The following is a 13166-nucleotide window of genomic DNA, read 5'->3' as shown; positions in this document are numbered from 1 at the left end:
AAAACCCCTCTAGAGTGGAGAAATGTTGAAACAATTTTGGAGACTAATGCTGAGCCCTGGATACTGGGACATCAATTGGAAAAGGCTTGAAGATGCAAGGGACCAAAGATAGCAGTCTTGAGGAGGGGCTACTTCTGAGTTCTGAAGGAGAGAAAGACTTCCAAGGAGCATCATTTGGAGGCTTAATAGCAATGGGAAAGAAGGAACAGGAGATGGATATTAATAATTCTACAGAAACAAAAGAAAATAACCAACTTAGAAGGCACTCTAACCCCTCTCCTGTCTCAGGCACCATGCAACAGATTGGCATTTTATATCTCAACAGGAGGGTACTCTTGAACTAACAAAGTTCAGGTAAGACTGCTCCAAAAATAATTTTGGTAAACCTTCATCCCTGTCTTCATACAACTCTTATGGCCAGTTTGGGAAAATAAATATTTCAACGTAAACAGAAAATTACAGAGGATACCCATACAAAGTTATTACAAAAAGAAAAATAAAAATGAGATTTTAAAATCTTTCAGTTGGTGAAAATTTACCCCCAAATCCAACCAAGAAGCAGAAGAAAATTATACTGCAACACTTCAGTCTGGATTAAATATCCCCAAACAGGCATTTGCATGTATAAAAACAATTCAAATTGAAGATTAAAAGCCTGAAAACAGAAATAGACCAAAACCAGAAAGATGTGAAACAAGTGTTCACTAAACTTAGAAAACTAATTGAAGAAAAAAACAAAATTATCTTAGAAATAAAAACTAAATTATAAAGGACCCAAGACAGGATACATTCAGCTAAAAATATAATAAGAAACATTAAAGAAAGACACAAAACAGTCAAAAAAATGATGAAAAGAAGGTGTTCAAAAAATAATTATGGAAAACGTGATTACCATAGAAGACAATAAAGATAATCCAATATATGTAACTGGAATCTGTAAGGGAGAGAAAAATAGAACAGAAATAATATTTAAACCTATCATTCAAGAAAACTTTTTAGAAATAAAAGACTAGGATTTGTGTATTGAAATGCCCCAACATGTGCCTGGGAAATTGACTGGAATGTTTGAGTCAGCCATCTCTTGACTCAACTTAACTTTCATCTAACCTTGATATTTGAAGGAAAGATTTGAAGTTAGGCTTCTCAATTTCTACCAACAATGGAACAGCATTTGTAAAATACTCCAGAACAGAGTGTGAGCAAAGAATTTTATATCCAGCCAACCCGCCCTTCAAATACTAAAGCTAAAAGAAAAGTTTTGAACGTGCAAAGGCTTCCCCAATAGCTCAGTTGGTAAAGAATCTGCCTGTAATGCAAAAGACCCCAGTTGGATTCCTGGGTTGGGAAGATCCACTGGAGAAGGGTTAGGCTACCCACTCCAGTATTCTTGGGCTTCCATGGTGGCTCAGCTGGTAAAGAATTTGCTTGCAATGTGGGAGACCTGGGTTCAATCCCTGGGTTGGGAAGATTTCATGGAGAAAGGAAAGGTTACCCACTCTGGTATTCTGGCCTGGAGAATTCCATGGACTATATAGTCCATGGGGTCACAAAGAGTTTGACATGACTGAGTGACTTTCACTTTCAAACATGCAAAAATGGAGGGAAAACTGTATTCAGAAACCCTTTCTGAGGAGTCTACTAGAAGTCAAACTTCATCTAACTGAGATGAGATGTCTGGGGAACTTCAAGAAAGGAGTTAAGGTAGTGAGTATGTTTAATTGGGAAAATAGATGGGGAAACAGTGGTTGACTTTATTTTTCTGGGCTCCAAAATCACTGCAGATTGTGATTGCAGCAATGAAATTAAAAAACGCTTACTCATTGGAAGGAAAGTTATGACCAACCTAGACAGCATATTCAAAAGCAAAGACATTACTTTGCCAACAAAGGTCCGTCTAGTCAAGGCTATGGTTTTTCCAGTAGTCATGTGTGGATGTGAGAGTTGGACCATACAGAAAGCTGAGCACCAAAGAATTGATGCTTTTGAACTGTGATGTTGCAGAAGACTCTTGAGAGTCCCTTGGACTGCACGAAGATCCAACCAGTCCATCCTAAAGGAGATCAGTCCTGGGTGTTCATTGGATGGACTGATGTTGAAGCTGAAACTCCAATACTTTGGCCACCTGATGCGAAGAGCTGGCTCATTTGAAAAGACCCTGATGCTGGGAAAGATTGAGGGCAGGAGAAGGGGGTGACAGAGGATGAGATGGTTGGATGGCATCACCGACTCAATGGACATGGGTTTGGGTGGACTCCGGATGTTGGTGATGGACTGAGACTTAGTGTGCTGCGATTCATGGGGTCACAAAGAGTCGGACATGACTGAGCTACTGAACTGAACTGAAGAATAAAAACAATGTGGGTCAAAAATAGAGTGTGTGTGTTCATGCTAAGTTGCTTTGTGACCCTGTGGACTGTAGCCCACCAGGCTTCTCTGTCCATGGGATTCTGCAGGCAAGAATACTGAAGTGGGTAGCCATTCCTTTCTCCAGGCGATCTTCCTGACCTAGGTATCCAACCGGCATCTCTTATGCCTTCTGTATTGGCAGGAGGGTTCTTTACCACTAGCACCACCTGGGAAGTCCCAAGAATAGAAGACCATAATGCAAATGCTAAATGTTCTATAAAAATATATATATAATTCAAATTTTTAAAATACTGAGGAAATAAGAGATAAAGAAGAAGAAGAATACAGTTACTGATTGCCACATAGACAGTAGAGAGGGGTCAAAATTTACATTTAAACTTGACGACAAAATAATAAATCCCTAAGTGAGAAAAAAAGGGGCATGGGTGCTATACAAAGTATAAAGTACTGGAACAGCAGTTAAAATTCTTAAATTCTGAGAGAAATACAGAAAGGAAAAAGCAAAGAATAGATAACAGAAAGAAACACAGTAAATACAACATAATGCTTATAGTAAGTATAACAAAAAAATGTCTAAGTTGAAGCCAAACCTCTGAGTCACATTAATAAATATAAATGTACTTAATGTATCTATTAAAATAAAGAAATTTTCAGGTTGGCTCCAAGTGCAAAACCCAATTATGTGATGAATACAAAAGACATGTAAAATGAAATGAATCAAAAATGCCAAAAATAAATTGATGGGTGAGTTATAGAGGAGAATGGATACAATAAGAAAGAAAGGTTCTGATTCTAAAATCAGACAAAGTAAAATTCAGACCAGTAATCTGAATAGAAACTTCAGAGATAGTCTAAGTACACAGGGAAGTTTAGTATTTTATATTATAAAGCTGGACACGACTGAACGACTGAACTGATACCGAACTGAAAGCTGATGTTTTAAACCACCAAGAAAAAAATGGACTTTTTAACAAACGGCATTAAAGAAACTGAAGCACCTCTCAGAAATTGATAAAATTGGCTTCTTTCCTCACATCATTAGCAGAATAAACTCCAAATGCACAAAAGATCTGGATGTAAGAGATGGAACAATGCAAGAACTAGACACAGGAAAAGCCTTTCTGTGATTGGATATCTAGCAACAATTTAAAAAAATAAACTCATTATTTAGCTACATTTAAAAAATCTTTCCAATGATAAAAAATATGTAAGTCTAAAGACAAACAAGAAATTTGGGGGGAAAAATTACAACGTGTACAATGATAAAAACCTAATATCTCTAATATAATGATATTGAGAATAAAATTATTAAAAGTTGTAAACAAACAGTTCAAAAAAAAAATACAATGTCTCCTAAAGATATCAAAAGATATTCTACTACTATATATAAAACAGTTAAATAACAAGGAACCACTATATAGCAGAGGGCAATATATTCAATACCTTGTAATAACCTATAATGGAATGGATCTGAAAAAGAATATATATATATATATATATATATGTATGTATGTATTCAGGTATATGTGCATGTACAACTGAACCACTTTGCTAAACACTTGAAACTAACATTATAAATTAGCTATATTTCAATTAAAAATAAATTGGGGCTGCCCCTGTAGCTGAGTTGGTAAAGAATCTGCCTGCAATGTAAGAGACCCCAGTTCAATTCCTGGATTGGGAAGATCCCCTGGAGAAAGGACAGGTTACCCACTCCAATATTCTTGGGCTTCCCTGGGGGCTCAGCTGGTAAAGAATCTGCCTGCAACGTGAGAGACCTGGGTTCGATCCCTGGGTTGAGAAGATCCCCTGGAGGAGGGTACAGCAACCCACTCCAGTATTCTTGCCTGGAGAATCCCCACGGACAGGAGCCTAGAGGGCTACAGTCCATGAGTTTGCAAAGAGTCATAAAGGGCTGAGTGACTTTCACTCACACTCAAAAATAAATTTATTCACATACACAAAAATATCAAAAGATGTTCTACTTTATTCTTAATGAAGAAAGGCAAATTAACAGTTTTCTCACATAAAAAAATTAGCAATAATTTCAAAATCTTGACAGCCAGTCTGTTTGCACTTTCATATGTTATTGATAGGGATGAAAAAATGGTACAACTCCAATGGAGAGGACTTGGGCAATACCTGATTCAGCTACAAACACTTCTGCCCTCTGACTTAGCAGTCCCATTTTCAAAAGTTGATGCTAAAGATACCTCTCCAACAATTACATGATGAAAACAACCACAAGGCTTTTCTTTGTTGTACTATTTGCAATAAGAATGATTGGAAATGATCTAAACACTCATCCACAAGAGGCTGATTAAATAAATGACAAACCACACAATAGAGAACTCTACAGCTATAAGAAGTAAGGAAGGTGTCTGTGAACTGCTATTGAATGATTGATGTAAACTAAAAAAAAAAAAAAAAGCAAGATGCATTAGACTTGTTACAATACACTGACTTTTGTGTAAGAAATAAAGAGAGATAAGAAAAAATACATACTTGCATACATGTGCATATTTATATCCTTGTTAATTTTTACAAAATAAAATACAGGAAATTGATCCAGGAAATAATCATTTTAGTTAACCTAAACGGCAGTAAGTCAGAATGTAGTAAAAGAATTAGGGAGGGGAGGGAGAATTCTGAATATGACTTTTATATAGTTTTAAGAAGTTAACATTTTATGTATTTTTTAAAATAAGTTAAATCAACAAGGAAGAAAGAAGTGGATTCACATATTCAAAACACAAGCTAAATCAATTAAAAACCTAAAGTTGAATACACACAAAACAAATAGCCCTAACTGACACCAAAATATTAAAATAACCACATACAAAAAAGTAATTCAAGTAATTTTTTTAATACAATACATTAGCTGAATAACCTTGATGAAACATATTCTAAGGACAAATGAAACTGCAGCAAAATCTTGACCTTAAGACTGTTGTTGATGGTGTTGATGTTGAATTCTGACACTATTTTGTTTGTATCATACAAGTAGACAAATCCTACTTGCCAGGGTTCATGATACAAATACAGGATGAGCAAGAGGAAAGGGAGAATCCCGTGGCACTGAAATTGAGTATACAGTATAAAGTCATGATTATGCATGCTGTGCCTGCTCAGTCATGTCCAACTCTTTGCAGCCCTATTGACATAATCCTCTTGGCTCCTCTGTTCATGGGATTCTCCAGACAGAATACTGGAGTGGGTTGCCATTCCTACCCCAGAGTATCTTCCTGATTCAGTGATGGAAACTGCATTTCCTGCATTAGCAGGGGGATTCTTTATCACCAAGCCACCACCTGGGAAACTGATAATTACGTATGTGTATATATATAGAGATATAGATTTCAACCTAGCTCTGTTCACTGAAATGACCCAGAAAAATGACATCTTACTCTCAGTAAGCATAAATATTGTAATTTGAGTTGTGTCCTCTAGAAAAATATATTGAAGTCCTAAGCCAAGTTACCTGTAAATGTCATCTAATTTGGAAGGAGGCTCTTGGCAGATGTAGTCACTAAGATGAGAGCTTACTAGATTAGGGCGAACCCCTATATTCATGACTGGTGGCCTTATAAGAAGATAGCCATGTGAAGACACACAGGCACACAGAGGGGAGATAGTCCTGTGTAAACAGACATATTAAAGTGTACATGTGTGCATACTCAGCTGCTCAGTCATGTCCAACTCTTTGCGACCCCATGGACGGTAGTCCTACAAGTTCTTTCTCATATTAAAGCAAGGCAGCCACAAGTCAAGGAACACCAAAGACAGATAGCTGACGAGCACCAGGAGGTAGGAAGAGGCAGCAAAGGAGTCTTCCTTAGAGCCTGCAGGGAGAGCATGACTGTAGACACTTTGATATCAGACTTCAAGCCTCCAGAACTGGGAGACAATAAGCTTCTGTTGTTTGTTTCTGTAACATACTGATTTCCTTCTGTATTTATGACTGCACTGGATCTTCACTGCTGCTCGAGGGCTTTCCCTGGTTGCGGTGAGCAGGGGCTACTCCGTAGTTGCAGCGCCTGGGCTTCTCACTGTGGTGCCTCCTCTTGTTGCAGAGAACAGGTTCTAGGGTGCAAGGGCTCAGTAACTGTGGTACACGGGCTTAGTTGCCCTGAGCTATGTGGGATCTTCCTGGACCAGGGATTAAACCTGTGTCCCCTGCATTAACAGTAGGATTGTCAACCACTGCATCACCAAGGAAGGCCTAAAATCCTGTTGTTTTAAGCCACCCAGCTTATGGTATCTTGCTACAGCAGCCCTAGGAAACTAATATATACACAGCAACTAAATCTGGATTCTAAATACCATCGATACACAAGCACACAAAATACACGCTTCTTAAAGAAACACCTGGTTCCAGTGGTCTAGAGCATCTTATTGTGCTGGAGAGCAAGAATTAACCAAAAACTGATGGGAGTATGACAAAAAGTCATATTATCCTAAATCAAATCCCTTACGATTATACAGTGAAGGTGACAAATAGATTCCAGGGATTAGATCTGATAAACAGAGTGCCTGAAGGACTATGGACAGAGGTTCATGATGATGTACAGGAGGCAGTGATCAAGACTATCCCCAAGAAAAAGAAATGCAAAAAGGCAAAATGGCTGTTGTCTGAGGAGGCCTTGCAAATAGCTGAGAAAAGAAGAGAAGCTAAAGGCAATGGAGAAAAGGGAAGATATAACCATCTGAATAGAGTTCCAAAGATTAGCAAGGAGAGATAAGAAAGCCTTACTCAGTGATCAATGTAAAGAAATAGAGGAAAACAATAGAATGGGAGAGACTAGAGATCTCTTCAAGAAAATCAGAGATACCAAGGGAACATTTCACACAAAGATGGGCACAATAAAAGAAAGATAAGGTGTGGACCTAACAGAAGCAGAAGATATTAAGAAGAGGTGGCAAGAATACACCGAACCATACAAAAAAGATCTTCATGACCCAGATAACCACAATGGTGTGATCACTTACCTAGAGCCAGACATCCTAGAAAGCGAAATCAAGTGGGCCTTAGGAAACATCACATGAACAAAGCTAGTGGAGGTGATGGAATTCCAGTTGAGCTATTTCAAAAAATCCTAAAAGATGATGCTGTGAAAGTGCTGCACTCAATATGCCAGCAATTTTGGAAAACTCAGCAGTGGCCACAGGACTGGAAAAGGTCAGTTTTCATTCCAATCCCAAAGAAAGGCAATGCCAAAGAATGTTCAAACTACTGCACAATTGCACTCATCTCACATGCTAGCAAAGTTATGCTCAAAATTCTACAAACCAGGCTTCAACAGTCTGTGAACCGAAAACTTCCAGGTGTTCAAGCTGGATTTAGAAAAGGCAGAGGAACCAGAGATCAATTTGTCAACATCTGCTGGATCATAGAAAAACCAAGAGAATTCCAGAAAAACATCTACTTCAGCTTTATTGACTACACCAAAGCCTTTGACTGTGTGGATCACAACAAACTGTGGAAAATTTTAATTCTTAAAGAGATGGGAATACCAGGCCACCTTATGCCTCCTGAGAAATCTGTATGCAGGTCAAGAAGCAACAGGTAGAACTGGACATGGAACAACAGACTGGTTCCAAATTGGGAAAGGAGCATGTCAAGGAGTATTATCACCCTGCTTATTTAACTTATATACAAAGTACATCATATGAAATGCCAGGCTGGATGAAGCACAAGCTGGAATCAATATTGCTGAGAGAAATATCAATAACCTCAGATATGCAGATGACACCATCCTTATGGCAGAAAGCAAAGAAGAACTACAGAGCCTCTTGATGAAAGTGAAAGGAGAAAGGAGAGTGATGAAAGTGAAAGGAGAGTGAAAAAGTTGGCTTAAAGCTCAACATTCAGAAAACAAAGATCATGGCATCCAGTCCCATCACTTCATGACAAATAGGTGAGGAAACAATGGAAACAGTGACAGACTTTACTTTCTTGGGCTCCAAAATCAGTGCAGATGATGACTGCAGCCATGAAATTAAAAGTCACTTGCTTCTTGGAATAAAAGCTATGACAAACTTAGACAGTATATTAAAAAGCAGAAACACTACTTTGCCGACAAAGGTCTGTCTAGTGAAAACTGTGACTTTTCCAGTAGTCATGTATGGATGTGAGAGTTGGACCATAAAAAAAACTGAGCTCCAAAAAATTGATGCTTTTGAACTGTGGTGTTGCAGAAGACTCTTGAAAGCCCCTTGGACTGCCAGGAGATCAAACCAGTCAATCCTAAAGGAAATCAACTCTGAATATTCATTGGAAGGACTGATGCTGAAGCTGAAACTCCAATACTTTGGCCACCTGATGTGAAGAACTGACTCATTGGAAGACTCTGGTGCTGGAAAGATTGAGGGCAGGAGGAGAAGGGAGTGACAGAAGATGAGTTGGCTGGATGGCATCACTGACTCGCTGGACATGAGTTCACGCAGGCTTCGGGAGTTGATGATGGACAGGGAAGCCCGCCATGCTGCAGTTCATGGGGTCTCAAAGAATCGGACACACCTGAGTGACTGTACTGGACTGATGACAAAAGTACCTAGGAGACAGCTTAAAGAGACTCTCATTAGCCAAATCTGGAATAGTTTAGTGTTACAAAGAGATGTGATTATCTGGAGTTATTATAGAAACTAACTAGGACGGGACACAAGGAAACTTACTGTGGTGATGGAAATGTTCTGCATCTTAGTAGGGGTGTAAAGGACATGAGTATATATGCTTATCAAATTCTTGTAACTGCATATTTAAGACTTGGACATTGCACTGTGTGTAAATTGTATTTCAATTTTCAAAAATAATAATGACAGTTACAGAACTTGTTGAACTTGATTTTTTTAAATGCTTGAGTCCATAAAGATACTAAAAACAAAAGTTGAAGGAAAGTTCTTTTAAACAGAAGAATGACAGCTAGCAAAATGTAGAAAGAATTACGTGATTAGAAAATCTCCATTTTTCAACCACAGATGCAATATTTACTTCAGGCAAGGATAATCAATGTAACCTAAAATATTAAATGAATGGTCTTGGAGATCAGGATAATCAAGGAGTCCCAAACATTATTCAACAAATCTGGGGAAAGTTGCCTTTGCAATGAAGAAATCTGACCGACACCACCTTAACCAAAAGCTCAAGCCTAACATCGGTAAACATTGGACAAGTTGACTTGATGCAGCTTTGGATGTGTTCTGCTTGAGATGCAGCCCTGCCTATATTATGCCCGCCAAAACCCACCAACTTGAATCTAATCATGAGGAAGCATTCAGACAGATCCAAATCAGCAGGCATTCTTTAAAGCCACTGCTCCAGATTCTTCGAAAGGTCAGTGTCATAAAAGACCAAAAGAGAAAGGGCTACTGTTCTAAAAAATAAGTTTTAAAAGATGTGATAAAGGAAATACAATGCTGAACCATTGATTGAATACTTGTTGGAAAAAAGCTATAAAAGTCCTTGTTTTATAAAAGGACGATCATGGAAATTTGAAAATAGGTTATATATTATATGAAACTATGGTATCTTTGTTAAATGTCCTGAGTGTAATCATTACAATGTGACTATGTATTATAGGAGTGTCCTTCATCTGAAAAAAGAAAGATAAAGAAAGCAAACAGTGGCAAAAGATACTAACAACTGGCAGATCTATGTGATGAGAATATGGCTATGGTTTGTATTGATTTTTCCGATGATTGGTTTAGTATTTTTCCAAGTGAAATATTAGGGAAAATACTATTTTTAAAGGAAAAAGTCTGTAATTTTTTGCTAAGTTTTTGCAAAATACATTTTGTATCTCTCTGTCACTTTTTTTTTTTTCGCTGCACTGGTCTTTTTTGCAAAACGTGGGCTTCTCACTGCAGTATGTGGGCTTCTCTTGCTGTGGAGCGTGGACTTGAGAGCACACAGGCTCAGTAGTTATGGCACACCGGCTTCTTCAGCTGGGGCACATGGGCTTAGCTGCCCCACAGCATGTGGAGCATGCTTAGTTCCCCAACCAGGGAACCAGGGATCAAAGCAGCATCCCCCGCATTGGAAGGCAGATTCTTAATCACTGGACCACCAGGGAAGTCCCTCTGTCACTTTCTTGTCTCACTACCCCGACCCTAGCTCCCAGTCTCATTATATTACAGCCAGGATCATTGGAAACATTACCTCACAAGAACTTTTCCTCCTCCAAAACAATTTTTCTAAACAGAGTTTTTGTGAAGAAACACCTCTGCACAATTGTTTTCCCAATAGGTCCAAGTTGTCCTGGGGCTAAATACAAAACTCTTTAGTCCAGTAGTTTCATTAGTTCTGAACCTGTGTTTCAAACTGCTGGTCTGACATCTCCATGTGAAAACTGCAGTATTCTCAGATGGAACTCATCCAGTACAGAGTTTGACAACTCCCCCTCCCAGCCTGATACTCTGCTCTGTCTTCTATTATTTACTGATGTCTCCATTCCCCCAGTCACCCAGGCTGGCCCTCTCAAAATCAGCCTAGGTCCCTTCCAGTTCTTCATACCCTTCATACCTTACGGTCTGTTGACTTCATCCTCTTGTCAGTCTCTCTTACATTAGATCTTTATCATCTCTAAGCTCTAACCTATTAACTGTCTACCAAATGACCTCCCTGATGCTCCATAATAAATGTTAAATAATTATCTATTGATGGAGGGCAATGGGGGAATGAAGACCCTGACTCTAATTATTATCCTTTCCATCCCTTCCTCTTCTCCCCAAACAGGCTGATGATAAATGTCTCTCAGAAACAAGGAACAGCCAAGCAATTGTTGCCTACAGTCTCAGAGGAGAAAAGTGCCACAGAATTCACTTTCTTATCACCTGGGGCCTTGCGTGCTCAGTGTGACCAATGGGACAAGGAGATTAAAAAGCAAACAAACAATTCAGTCCTCAGGCCTGTTGTCCTAATTCCCATTTCAGGAAGCAAGGGCAAAAACCCAGCTGAAACATTCTAGTTCTTTGATGCACACAGGCTTTGCCTGCCTCTAAATCATTGCTTGCTGCAATGTGCCTGGTATTCACGGTGCTTGCGAAGCACAGCATGATGAAATTGTGCCCCACTGGCCCCCCACTCCTGGCCAGGGTGGTCAGACAGAAGCTCTGAACATAGTTGGCACATGATGGCATGCAGTTCAAATGTAGTCCATGCCATATTATTTATAGCCTTCTAGCTAAGAATAGCTTTATGTTTGTAAAGAGGTATTAAGAAAAGAATATGGGAAAGAGACCATATATGGCCTGCAAAACCTAAAATATTTACTATCAGAGTCTTGGCAAAAGAAGTTTACTCTAAACTGATAAAGGGGCTTCCCTGGTGGTACAGTGGCTGAGACTCCAGGCTCCCAATGCAAGCACCTGGATTTGATCCCTGGTTGGGGGACTAAGGGGCTTCCCTGGTGGCTCAGAGGTTACAGAGTCTGCCTCCAATGCAGGAGACCCAGGTTCGATCCCTGGCTTGGGAAGATCCCCTGGAGAAGGAAATGGCAACCCACTCCAGTATTATGTCTGAAGAATCCCATGGATGGAGGAGCTTGGTAGGCTACAGTACACGGGGTCGCAAAGAGTCGGATACGACTGAGCGACTTCACTTTCACTTTCACTTTGGGGGACTAGATCCCACAGGCTGCAACCAAGAGTCTGCATGCCCCAACTAAAGATTCCACATGCCTCAACTAAAGATCCCTCAGGCTGCACCTAAGACTTGGTGCAGCCAAGTAAATAAATAAATAAAGCCATAAAGTCATAAATAAATAAATAAAATCATGAGTTTGAATCCCGTCTCTGAGCTTCAATAGCCATGAAACCACAGACAACTGTTTATTCTCCCTCAGTCCAGTTTTCTCACCTGTCTATGTAGATGAAGCACCCACATTCAGGATGTCATAAGAATTAAGTGAGCTAGCACTAGTAATCTACTTAATATAGTTCTTGGTACATAAGTACTCCATAAATGTTACCAGTAATTCTAATCGAGAAAAAATTATCAGTTAAAACAACCACGTCTGCCTGTTAAAGAAGAAAACATAATTCATATTAAGGAGGATATAAATCTCTAAAGAGCTCCCTTCCCTGGCTGAGATTAATGGGGGAGGATCAAGGGAAAGATGGAAATTTCAAAGCTTCTGCCAATTATTCCAGGCTGCCAAAGAGGAGACTTGGAACATATAAACCTACTCTTCAGTAGAGCACATCAATGAGTCTTTGCATATATAAACAGGGGCTCAGAGCTGAGCAGGGGATGGGGAGGTAAATTGATCTACACAATAAAGAGAGGAGAACTGAGTTTGAAAGGGGGAAATCAGATCATGATGGCAGGTTGAGCACAGAATAAGATCTCCCCCTTTGCTGAACCCATAGGAATAGTAAACAATGTAAAAATAGTAGAAAAAAATAAGTACATACAAATTCAGGTTCAAAGGCAAGAAACAGAACTCTCAATAAAATGGAAAACAGAAAGATAGCCCCAAAAAGAGGAAGCAGAATTCTTTAGCTTAATCCAGGTACCATGGCAGGAAAATTAGGGTGGCATTTCTAGCTTTTAAAAACTAGAAATCTAAAAATATTCCTGCCAATTGGTTATTGGTATATTGTAGCTATCAATACTAATGCAGGTCAATAAGCAGATCTCAAAAACAAGTTCAAACTTCTATTCTTTGACCCAAATCATGTTTGTATGAATGCCTGAAGAAACTAGGCTGTGAAGGAGGTGGGCTTTCAGGACTTCTACTGAGTGGGCAAGACAGTACAGAGAAAGAAAGACAGGGGGCCAGGAAGTTGGCACAGTTGGC

The 13166-nt window shown here is 39.2% G+C and overlaps 1 non-coding gene across 1 annotated transcript; it reads left to right on the top strand.

Annotated features, from left to right (window-relative positions):
- Positions 1-11768: 11768 nt before the first annotated feature.
- On the top strand, positions 11769-11840 carry TRNAW-CCA. The gene has a single exon. It is a non-coding gene; the product is annotated as a tRNA-Trp (tRNA).
- Positions 11841-13166: the final 1326 nt, after the last annotated feature.

This window comes from Cervus canadensis, chromosome 11 (assembly GCF_019320065.1).
Source record: "Cervus canadensis isolate Bull #8, Minnesota chromosome 11, ASM1932006v1, whole genome shotgun sequence".
Lineage (NCBI taxonomy): Eukaryota > Metazoa > Chordata > Mammalia > Artiodactyla > Cervidae > Cervus > Cervus canadensis.
This window is presented reverse-complemented; position numbering and strand designations above follow the sequence as displayed.